The sequence below is a fragment of the Drosophila mauritiana genome, chromosome 3L (genome assembly GCF_004382145.1).
Source record: "Drosophila mauritiana strain mau12 chromosome 3L, ASM438214v1, whole genome shotgun sequence".
Classification (NCBI taxonomy): domain Eukaryota; kingdom Metazoa; phylum Arthropoda; class Insecta; order Diptera; family Drosophilidae; genus Drosophila; species Drosophila mauritiana.
In genome coordinates this window covers 11,967,574-11,979,820 of record NC_046669.1, presented here as the reverse complement: position 1 = coordinate 11,979,820, position 12,247 = coordinate 11,967,574, and positions in this window count along the sequence as shown.

Below are 12,247 nucleotides of genomic sequence, written 5' to 3'. Positions count from 1 at the left end.
CATGAACTAGGAATACATTTTGAAGTATTTCCAGCAAAGTAAATAGAGTAAATTTTTAGACTGGAATTAGAGTCAGTGTTGATTTGTATACCTACATTTTCAATAACATGACTTTTAATGCAGGGTATTTGTTCATGTATCAATGTGTTACTAACTGCAATGGCAACGCCGCCTCCCCTACTTTCCTTCCTGTCATTTCTGTATATAGTGTATTCGGGTATATTAAAACGGTCACTATGAGTCAGCCACGTTTCATTTATAAGTGCTATGTGAATGTGATTATTTTCTAAGAACTTGATCAGTTCTATACGTTTGTTTCTAACGGCACGAGCATTCCATGCCATAATATTCAAATTATCAATAAAATTATTTGTTTGTGTAAACATACTTAATCGCTAACTGAGAAATTACTTGAAATTGCTCTCCCTTATTGGAGCATTCATTAAGTCTTGTTATTAATTCAGACAAAAGAGAATTTATCTCTTCACATGAAAAGAGATTAGTTTCATTTGTGATATTTGCTTTGGGATTAGGCAAAGTATGAATATTGGTGAGTGCATTACTATAGCTACCAAAGTTGAGTTGTTGCACTCTCTTAGTTTGAGTAGGCAATGAGATCTGGGGTTGATTTCCAAAGAGAGCAGATGGAGCGATGTGTTGCTTAGAATTCCTCATTCCATGAGCTTCCAAGTTATTTCTTCCAATGCGTTGTGATGAGCGTTTGGAAAGTAAATTGAGATAAGAAATTCGGCATGGGCATGTCAGTTCTGTCGATGGATGGTCGCCTTTACAGTTAGCGCATTTTTTGTTGTTTACGTCCATACATACGGCAGTCTGGTGTGATCCAGCACAATGGGCACATGATGTTTTAACTGAACAATTATTTGATCCATGTCCAAATAGTTGGCAATTGTAGCATTGAGTAATTTTATTCTGCAATTTCACTTTATACTCCCAGCGTACTTTAGTGTGGTTGACATACATAAAGTTTTTGCGCAGTTCCTTTACTGTGATACTTTTGTTAACGAAATAAACAATGTACAGTAATAATTCATGATCAGACTTAGTTTTCTTTTCCACAATTTTGACTTCGGTGCATTGTAATCCTAGGTTTTGTAGCATGGATTTGACAGTTTCAATTGGTAGTTTATCCAGCCCGGATAAAATGGCTTTGTATGGCTTGTTTGATCTAGTATCGTACGTGTAGAACTCACAGTTATGTTCCTTGAGTTGGTTACAAGCTGCATTGAAACAGTCCATATTTGGTAAAAATATTTTAATTCCAATTGAGATGGTTTTAATAAAGTAATCATCAGTTTTAATTTTAGCCATTAGCTCGTGTACAAATTTTGTATTTTGTTTAATTAATGTTATAGGAGGTGGTTTGATTATTATTTCATCAAGTGTGTCCGTTTCAATAGGTTTATCATCATTATCATCGTCTAAAGTTTGTAGTGGACGAAAATAATTTGTAAATTGCTTGGAGCCCCGTTCGTTCTGGCGCTCCACTAGTGGTTTATTCCTTTTAGTACGCATTTTTTCAACGGCAGATGCTTCAGCATCACCAATTGCATCACTTGAACGTTTGATTGTAGTCCTTTGCGAATATCACAATTAAAGAAGAAAACAGAAAATATCTAATGTACACCAAAATGTTCTCAGAGAGAACAGAAGATAACGATCGCAGCGTTCAATTTTTACAACCGCGTTCGACAAGAGCTAGTCGAAGACTGATTTCATAAATTTTATTTAAATTAGTAAAAGTTGCTTTTAAGCCTAATTTTTTGAGTTTTCAATGCTCATACCCCTCTAATTTCCAGTGATTTAAAGCGGAAGTGGCAATGTCACCCTGTATGAGCATTAAAACCCTACCGACAACTGGGAGGCAGCCCCATTTCCGGTGCCCCCAAAGAGGCCGAAGCCCAACTATCCGCCCCCGCAAACACGCACACACTGATGCACAGATACTTGCACCGAGGATGAGAAAGGATGAAGGAAAGAGAAACCCGAGCGGCAAGAAGAAAAGCGGAAGCTGGAAAGACAAACCAAACATGGTGCTGTGCATAAAAGTTTGGCGCTACTTCTGGAGTCGAAGCTCGAATTCTTGGCCCCCTTTTGGGCCACCACACCATCGCCTGGCAGTAACTTCATGTTTGGGCCTCGGCTTAAGACTAGGCTTTGGCTCAGCGGGCTGCCGCCGCCCGGCGTGGAAATTGTAGATCAAGGAGTCGCCTACGCTGGATATGTGCTCCGTAGCTTAGCATGGATACCTGGGAAAGCAGACGCAGTGGGCGTAGCAGTTGGCCAAGTGGCAGAGTTTTTCGCCAAACTTGTTGGCATCGAGCAGCGGCACTTGTACAAGGAATCGGCATGGCTTGCTGCTTTTTCGCCCTGTTTTTCCCGCTTTCCAGTCGCTCCGGTTCACTTCACCTCTGTGGATTGTTGTTGCTGCCAGTTTGTGCAACTTTGAAAACTTTATTTACCGAATTCGACTGGCACAAAGGCCACCGAAGCAGCAGCAGCAGCAGCAGCAATGTGCGCACTTGCTGCGGAATTATAACAAAGGCGGCGAAAAGTATCTGCTACTGCTGCTGCACGAATTTCCCTCAATCTGAAGGGAATGCTTTCCGTTTCGTATCCACAGAACAAAGTCGCTGCCAAGTGTGCGCTGAATTTAAAGCAATTATTAGAAGTTTAGGACGGCAGGCAACGAGATCTGAATCCAAATCGTTGGCATCAAACGCTAGCAGGGAACCAGGGGAAAAACAAAGTCGTTGGAAAATAAATATCAAAGGTTAATATGATAAAAAACAGTATCTAATAAATTTAACAAATTTAAAATTGGTATCAAATTATTAAGGCAATTAATACAATATGGTACAATAGGTAATTCTCTGAGATAACGTAAAATGTCATCAGAGAACGCCATCCACCGTTGGCCAAATAAAACATTTACGGCTATTTCACGGCAATCACTCAACTTTATTCGTCCAAAGTCCACCAGTCCGAATGACTGACTTTATGACGGCAATAGACCAAAAATTCGGAGGCGTGTGCATAATTAATCCTTGGCAGTAAAAGCCATTGGACGGGGGAAATCGGTTGGAGATAAGGTTAATGGCCAGGGTCATCCCACCACTAGTATCCTGGCCACTGCTGTGGCGAAATTATGGTTTACTGGTGCCCCCCAATAAAGATAGTCACGAGTAGTTGGCTTATATATATATATATTCCCTGCCATATCAACTAGATGGCAACAGGGAAAATTCAATTAACCTTGACAACTGGCAAACTGGCGACTGTGCGCCAAACCAAACACAAAACCCAAAACCCATCCACTAATCGTCATCATAATGATGACAATATTATGCACTCGATAAGTTCGAAGTCGGCCGACAAAACCGACAATGGCAAAAAGTGGAAATTGTCATAAAACTCGACGGCAAACAGGATTTCCAACTGGGGATGATGATATATCAGGGCACTGGAAACAAATTTAATAAAACAACCGAAAACAAATGGCAAAGGGTAGTCGTGCTCATCGGGTTGGCTTTATTTTGGGTTTGGGTTGGCATTTAGATTCTGATTCGGGTTTGGGTTCAATGCATCCATTGTGTGCATGAACCGCTCACCTCTCCCCTGCCTCCTGCTCTTCTTTTATCAATGGCAAACGAGTGAGTTATATTGAATAACCACAAGAACAACAGCAACAACATCGAGGAGAGCACGCTCGGAAGCCTCGGGATAAATAGTTCTTCTATGGCCCTTCAATTACCATTTGAGCATGATAAGCGCTAAAGAGGCGCAGACATTGGCATTGGAAAGTGGTAAGTAGTAAGTGGTAAGTGGCCGTGCGGCAAGAAAGAAAATCCAGTCGAAGGAACCGCACAAGACTCCTTGAAAATATGCCTCAGGACCTCGAGGAAGGCAGGACCACCATCCCAGCAGCACAAGCAGCATGGGTTAGGAGTTCGGGATAGGGGTCATTAGATGGAAACATTTACTCTAACTCAACAGCTCGACTATTGGCGTCCAGTCAAGGGGAAAGCGCCCAGATGGAGCGGGTGGTGTAATTGTTTGTTTTGGCAAGGCTCGCCACTCAGGGAGGTTGGATAGGTTCCGAAGGACCTGGTAGGACCAGGGCATATTCATAGGCATCCCAGCCACGAGAAGAACATCTCTGCAGCTGCTCAACAGACACTAAGATGCTGCGCAAACTGTCAACACTACACGCGCCTACTACACGCAGCGAAAATATTGCAATGACTTGTATGGCATTTGGTTAAATTTGTTAGCACATAAGCAAATGAAATGTTCTGGGTATTCGTAGGGGATTTAATAGATTTAATGCACATTTTATAAGTAGAAAGATTAGGTATTAAATACAATTTAGTTTGAGTAATTTCTATTTAGGTTGCATAACAACTACATCGTTGTTAACTTCCTATAGTAGTTTGCCATACTATTTATTTAATGTGTACCCACTCCCTCCACCGAATATGAAGTGTGTAAACAATGGGCCTGAGATATGCTGCACTGCACCCGCCACGAGAAAGGAGTCCCGAGTCGATGGAGGAGAGGGAGAGAGCGCGCAGAGGACACGCAGCTGGATCGACCCTAAAGTGGGCTAATTTGACGGTGCCCCGCGTGGCAAATGCAACCCCAACAATGGGTCGTCTAGTGTCCAGGCCGAAGGAAAAGTGTTAAAGGATTTATGCGCGTAATTTTGCAGATGTTTAGATTTCGCTCTCCACGCGCTGCAGCTCAAATGCACTGCGAAAAAAGTAACTTACATAATAAGCAGTATCTTAATACTTTTTAGAATCTTCTACAGACTTCTAATATACTTATTGAAGATTATAGAGCAAGCTAGATAGAAGATATCTAGCCAGCCCTAATGACCTTAAAAACATACACAATTGTATTAAACAAACTCATTTTACCAGCATTGTTCTAAGCAGAACTTGACTTTGTTTTCAGTGCATCTCAGCCCAATAACTTTGTGCCTGGTGCGCCGATCTGTGTCAACAACCTTCGCCCCCGCCCACATTCATATCCACATCCAGCCTCTAACCCCCGGATTCCAGTCGAGAGTTCGGGTTCGGGACTCTCTGACAGACATGTAGTCTCGCCTCACTCATAACAGGACAGGCAGGACCTGAAGGACACGCTGGCATGGGGGAACTCAGGCAGGCCAAAAATGGACCTGAGACGCATAAGTCAGGGCTCAAGTGGAGTCTGGGACTGTGAAGGGGCGCAGCATGTGCTCAATTTAGTTTTGAATATCTCGTCTGTCTTTTCGAATAATATTCCATGTTTGTTCAATGTCAATTTTAGTGCTGTTTGATATTGCCCCACGGTCCACAGTCCAAGCTGCTCAAATCCAAATCCCTGCATAATTACCATGATGACTCCCACTGATTCTCCGTTTATTATTGGCCATTGTGGTTTATTTGTCTTTTGGATTTTGCTCGCAGGCATTGTTTATAATCGGGAATCAAACGACTGCGGAAGATGTTTATACGAAACTCTGGCTTCGTTTTAATGAGGCTGGGAATTGCGAGTGTGAGTCAGAAAAGTGACTTTGCAATAACATTCGAACTGCATTCCAGCGCAAAAACAAACAGTTGTGAGATGGTGTGAAATTTTTGAATTCTGCAAACTCCCATCTGTGGCCAAAGTGAGGTTCCAAATCCCTGCCTGATTCCTAACTCTCTTTTAGCCCAAATATTTAAGCGCCTGTGGGCCTTCTCGTCTGTGGCCCTCTCTCATCCTGGGCTGTCAAAATGAAAATGATACTTTGAAGTTTTCGGGCAACGACAAACGCCAAAGACAAATACAAATATTGGCAATACGCTAAAGCCAAAATCAAATAGAACCCCACCAGTTGGCCTAACCGAAACCAATATTCATTTGGCGTTCGCTGGAGCGGCAATAAATTGCTCAGCTGCCAGTGACCGGCTACGCCGGAGATTTCCAGATTTTGGGGGCTGGTCAAAGGTCAGGGGGCGGGGCATCAGCAGGGCGGGTGGGGCTGGTGAGGATGAGGGAGGGGGATGGGGCTGACAGGGCTGGTGCGCTTTTCATACGCGTGTTTAGAGCCGCCCAGCATAAGCCATAAAACTTATATTTCCAAATAGCCAACGTCAATAGCAGTCGGGCACTGTGATTCACGTGTTCTACTTCTAAATTTTATGAAACAAAAATATGGATTTTTTTATTAAGTTTAATTATTACATCCTAATTTTTTTGTTAGCTGATAAAAGTATAAATATTTATGATACACTTTAAGGTATTGATTACATTAGTTCCTAAATATTAAGTCATTTTAGTTCCTTACTTCGTTTTGATGTAACCCAAAAAATAAAACTTCACAGATCATAAGTCCAGAAAACAAAATTAATTGCATTTATTTTTTTGTTTTAAATTACTTATTATTAATAAATATATTTAGCTAAATTACTAAACAAATATCTAGTAAAATGTCTCAATAAATTTGATTTGTTTTTTTTTTTCCTATTTTAATACCTCTTAAACTTATTTATTCAATTGGCTGTTTAAAAATAGTCCAAGTACTTCAAAATATAATTCAGTAGCATAAAGATTCAGGCTTTTACGTTTATGAACTTTTTCGAAAAATAATTAAAAATAAAATCTATTCAGAGCACTGTTCTCATCTGAATCGATGGTCCCGCAAATTGTTTGCGTGCTGCTCCTGCTTGACTATTTTTCATTTTGCTAGTCGCCGATCCAGCAGCACTGCCCCTCCCCCCTTCTCCCAACTACCACCCCCCACCGATGGTGGGGCAGAATTTTCTTTTTGCTTGCCAGAACATTTTCCAATTTCATTTGCGTTGAGAACGCGGAATGTGAGCGCGAACGGGCTTTTGGACGCATTCATCATTGGCAGGGCGCCATCATCAGTTGCAGGCTTGGCATCATCGCCATCATCGTCACCATCACCCCCAGTTCCTACCCCCAATCCCAACCCCATACCACACGAAAAGGAGGAGCGGAACAGCAGCATCATGGGCAGCCAGTTGGCCTTTTGAAAAAGCAACATTTCAGCCATATTTTTCTTGCTTTCAATTTGGCGTATCGCGCTTTGGCCATTTTTCATACGGACGCTTTGATGCGTAACCCGGACAAATGCCCTCCAGCCACCTACTTTGGCCACCCACTCTTTGGATCTCCATCCTTGCGTTCCCTCTTCCTGATACTTGTGTTTTTTTTTTTTTGTGGATTTTTTTATCTCGTTTCTGGCCAAAACGCAAACGCATAAAACGCGTCCTTTGAGCGATTTGAAGTCAAGTGTAAAAAGCGTTTATGCCAAAAAGCGGAGAACAACAAATTGGTGCGGCGCAAAGTGTTTTAAGTTTAATTTGAGAAATATTTGAATTTTGCGCATTTCTTGGGTCAGTGGTCAGTCATTAGATGTGCCCAGGAATTGGTGTGACTTTCCATCACTTTCCATTTTCCATTGACAGAGGTTATCTGCTTACGAGTGGGAAAATCTAGTGCGATACAATTCACTCGCTTTGGGTAAATAGTTTATATCGCTTTGGGATTAATGGCAGCGTTGGCAAACAGGAGGGCAATTTTGAAAGTTTCACAGCCCAATCCTCCCCCAAAAATCTCGCCCTATTCGGCCGTTTAGTTTGCCAACTCCAATCAGCCGCACAATCTCTGATTGCGACTCGTTCGCAGCTCAAACGTTTCAATATTTACACAAATTGCCTTCATACGGATACGAATTCGGATACGAATCGCATCTGTGCCCGCCCAGCCGTTAACCGTACTTCATGGCCAATCTCAGATACTAAAAGTTGTCATTTCAATCTGTCCCCGAATGTGTGTGATTCGGCCCATGGGAACGATTTCGAGGTTTGTTTAGTGTGGCATCAATGAGGAGGAAAGTCGCGGGGGCACGGTTCTCAAAACAATCCCTTTGATCATGGGTGGCATGATCTTTTCAGATGAAAGATAGACTATCAATCCTGTGACAGTTCATACTACTAGTAAATGGAGTTTACAATATGATATATACACATTAATTCAAGACTATATATATTTCTTAACGAACTGCACCATCAAGATCATTACTACTTTATTTAAACAAGAATAGAAATCATACCTTAAGCTGCAAGTAGATCCCTTAAAATAGGCATAATTTATATAGAATGCCGATGTATCTTTGGTATAGGTTTTTCAATCTTTTGGTATGCCATACTCCAAAACCTAGATAGATAGATAGATATGTAGATGGTCACCCAATCTTGTACTATTCGCAACTCCTGGCCAAGCCGTCTGGTGCTCTGCAAATATGGCCAATACGGCTAGCTAGGCGAATTTTATAGGAACAAAACCAGCTTGAGGTCAGCATGAAAATCCAAAAGCATAAAAATTCTGACCAAGAGTGAATAAACAATAAAAAAAAAGGGAAAAATACCCAACCAACGACGACACATTCGGTAGTATGTAGTAGTTTTCCGTTGGCCGTTGTTACCACTTGTTGTGGTTGTTGGAGTTGTTTTTATTATTATTCTCAGTGCAAAAGAAAGCAATGGGGAAATGGCCAGAAAAAATACCAATACATGGCCAACACACACACACACACTCAAACACACACAAGCGCACACTGCAAGGCTCCATCTCATACATATTCCGTATACGTAGCCCGTTCGTTTAACTGTTGTTTTTATGCGCTGCAGACAAATATTTGCTTTCCGACAATAGTCATAAATACCAAAAGCTACATGCTCGGCATACTTAGAAATACTCCGGCACACACGCTCACTACTGGCTAACACACACACTCAAGCACACACACACCAACACACGACCGCCTGGGGCGCAAATAGAAATCGAGGAAAGCAAATAGCGCACAGGATATGGTTTTTGGCAGCACCAGGATAGTGGCAAAAAGGAGCAGGACGAAAAAATGCGATGCCAGCGAAAAATGCTAGCGACTCGATCCGAGTCGAGTGCCAAAGGGAAAGGCGGCGTAGAAAGTTGCCCCAAAGGGGGCGGAGATCCAACACAAAATGGCTGCGCCAAAAGCGGCAGCAGTCGCCAAAAATATTAGAAGGAAAAAAGTCCGCTGGCCAAAATGGCAGCGCAGCAATAGTGGTCACACACACACCAGCAAAAGCCATATGAACAAGGCGCTACATCCGCAAAAGCAACACAGTAATGGTCATAGGGACATGCCAAAAGGTTTAGCCAAATGGCTACCAACTACCACCGAAAATTGAGAACTACAGTGGCTAGTTAAAGGGGAACCTATCATATTATATTTCAATTTATCGTAATTTTAAATCATATTATTATGATTTAATTTATAGTTTAAGTTTAACTGCAGTATTAAACTATAGCTACAAGTCTAATCTAAGTATCTAAACTATTGTAAGATACGTGGAATATTTTATTATATTTATTATTTTATTTTTATTCAACTAATCACTCAAATAGTTCAACATACATAACATTTTATGTATTTTAATGTTTTAATGTTTAAAACATTTACAAATAAAATAAACATGTTGCTTTCCTAGTTTGGTACCTAAAATATGTATATTTACCATGCAAACCAAGATGACTCAATTGAACTCATAATCAATTAAATATAATTTGTTGTTAAATCAGATAAACAATAATGAAAGCAATGATGAAAGCATGATGAAGCATAGCAAGTCCCCACTGTCTGATTCCATATTAGCCAGCTCCGCAAAGTTTAGACCTTCGAAATGGAAACAAGAAATGGGAAATTCTGCAACAGCAAAGGCAGCAAGCTTATCCATGTGAAAAATCTGTGCCGCGTGTCCCGAGCACGCGCTCCTTGTTGCCGGTTGTTGCCTTTAACATATTACACCTTTCCAATCGTGGGCACCATAAAAATCGGGAAATCACAAAATCGAGAAGTGAGGAGGAGCGCCTTTGCAGCCAGTCCGGCGAACAAATAAACAAACAGAGTGCCCACGTGCCTCGCCGGAGATTATCCGCGCATCACAATCGCAGCAGCAACAAACAAACAACCCGCGGCTGAGGATTCGGATCCGCATCGCAGTTCCATTCCAAGTTCCCAGTACCAATCCCGGTGCCATTGTGAGGACCTGTTTGACTTGCGAAGACCACACCCCGCTTTCGCTTAAAACTCCCCTCTGGATTTTTCGATTTTTGCGATGCTAATCTCGGCGAAATGTTACAAAATGTTTAACAATTAAGTAGCGACACGCGCTGCCACGTTTCGAGTGTGTTTGCCTGCCCCTGGGAGTTTTTTATTGGGCGATATCACTGCACAGATATGGACGCGAATAAAGGAGTATTGATATAGATACCCGCCACTCGATGCTCGATTGAGCGGATGGTGTAGATGATGCCGATCGCAGCGATAAAAAATGCAAAGAGCTAATCAAGAGTTCAAGTTGTGCGGTGCTGACATGTGTAGTCCTCGAGGTCCTTGAGAACAAGTGGCCCCGTCATCGAGGATGTGGGAAAAGGAATCGTGAGGGAACCGCGATGAGACAATGCCACAATGGCATTATACAACAGCCACTCCACCAATTTTTATTCATTTGCAAATCGCACTTATGATGAGTTACAAATGCTATTTTCAAATGATTTATGCAATAGGGAGTCCTATAACTTTTAGAAATTGAACTTTACTATACAAGTTAAGCTAGAAAACTAGTTGTGGCATATTAAATTTCCAGTTTTAAGTGTAAATAGCGATAGTGGAAAGATAACTATAAAAAGTACCCAGGAGACCATCAAAAAAAGTGTCGCATCGCTTTACCAAAATTGATTTTCAAGATCCCGAAACATATTAAAAAACGGAAACGCTGAAAAAACCAGCCAAACTACTGGCGCAGCCGCAAGAGAAATAAGAAAAAGGAGTCGAGCACAAACAAAAGGAGCAAGGATGCGCTGGCAGGATGACGACGTGGACGACAAGGAAACGATAAAAGACCAGCGACAGGCGACAACAAAAACGAAAGCATCGACGACAAAGTGCGGGAAGTTTGCACAAGGACATTGCATGCACACCACATGCATGCACACAAGGATATAAAGGTCCTGCACTCTCGCACTCACACACACGCACAGCTGCATCCGCAAGGCACACCGATACGAAAGCACTCGTTCAACCGCATGGCAGGCAAATGACACAAACAACAACCCAGCAAAACGAAGTGTAACCAGTGAAAAAAACCAACATGGCTTCACTGGAAAATCAGTTAAACGGCCATGACTTTTTGCCTCTGTGTGGGTGGGTGTACGTGTAAGTGGGGATATGTGAGCGTGTGTGTGTGTGTGTCCTGCCTGCAGGACAACCAATTGAGGCTCCACTTGTCATGCACGTACGGACATGAAAAGAAACACCGACACTCGTGTGCGTCCCATGTCAATATGGCTGGTTACATTTCGGCATTACAGAAGCCGTGGCTCCAGGATCCTGGATCCAGGATTCAGGACCCCGGGAGCTACTCCTACTCCAGCTCGAAACACCACAAACCATCCCCACTGTCCACTCGGTGGACGCTTCACTGCCTCCAATGACAAACCAAATATGTTTCGTGGTTTTTACGCAAGACTCGTTGCCGGCCATCAGAAAGGATATATATTCAAGCGAAATACACACAGGCAAAGTGAGGCATCCTTTTGAATTATTATGTATATATTAAATTAGTGACCAAAAAAGTAACTAAATATTCGATATATTTAGGTAATACTTTTAAAATTAAACATTAGCTTAGGGCATTATTAAATTTAAAAATAATAACCCTACTTCATTCATTTAATAAATTTTATGAATATGGTATTGAAATGATTTATGTTTTGGGCTTATTTGTTGGATATGGAAGATATGTACATATATCCTTTTTCTCTGTGTCTGCACACGCACTCGAAATCAATCAAACTCTGTGAGCAGGACATGTTCCATGAACGCCCAGCCCATCGGCATCATTCAGTCAATGTAAATGTAAATTTGCGCCTTTTTGTGACTGCCACTGCGACTGTGGTGGACTCCGAACTCTGGATCCTGGACTCTGGGCTCTGGACTCGGAGCGGTGGACTCGGGACTCCGTCCGTGATGAAGTGCAGGCATGACGTCAGCGGGGGCAAGCGTAGAACAGGGCAGGGGGGCAGTTGAAACCGTTAGCCATTGTTGACATTTCAACGTTTGACCACCGGCCGGCTGACAAGGACACACATATTTGCTCCTGCCACGGCCACCGCAGAAAAC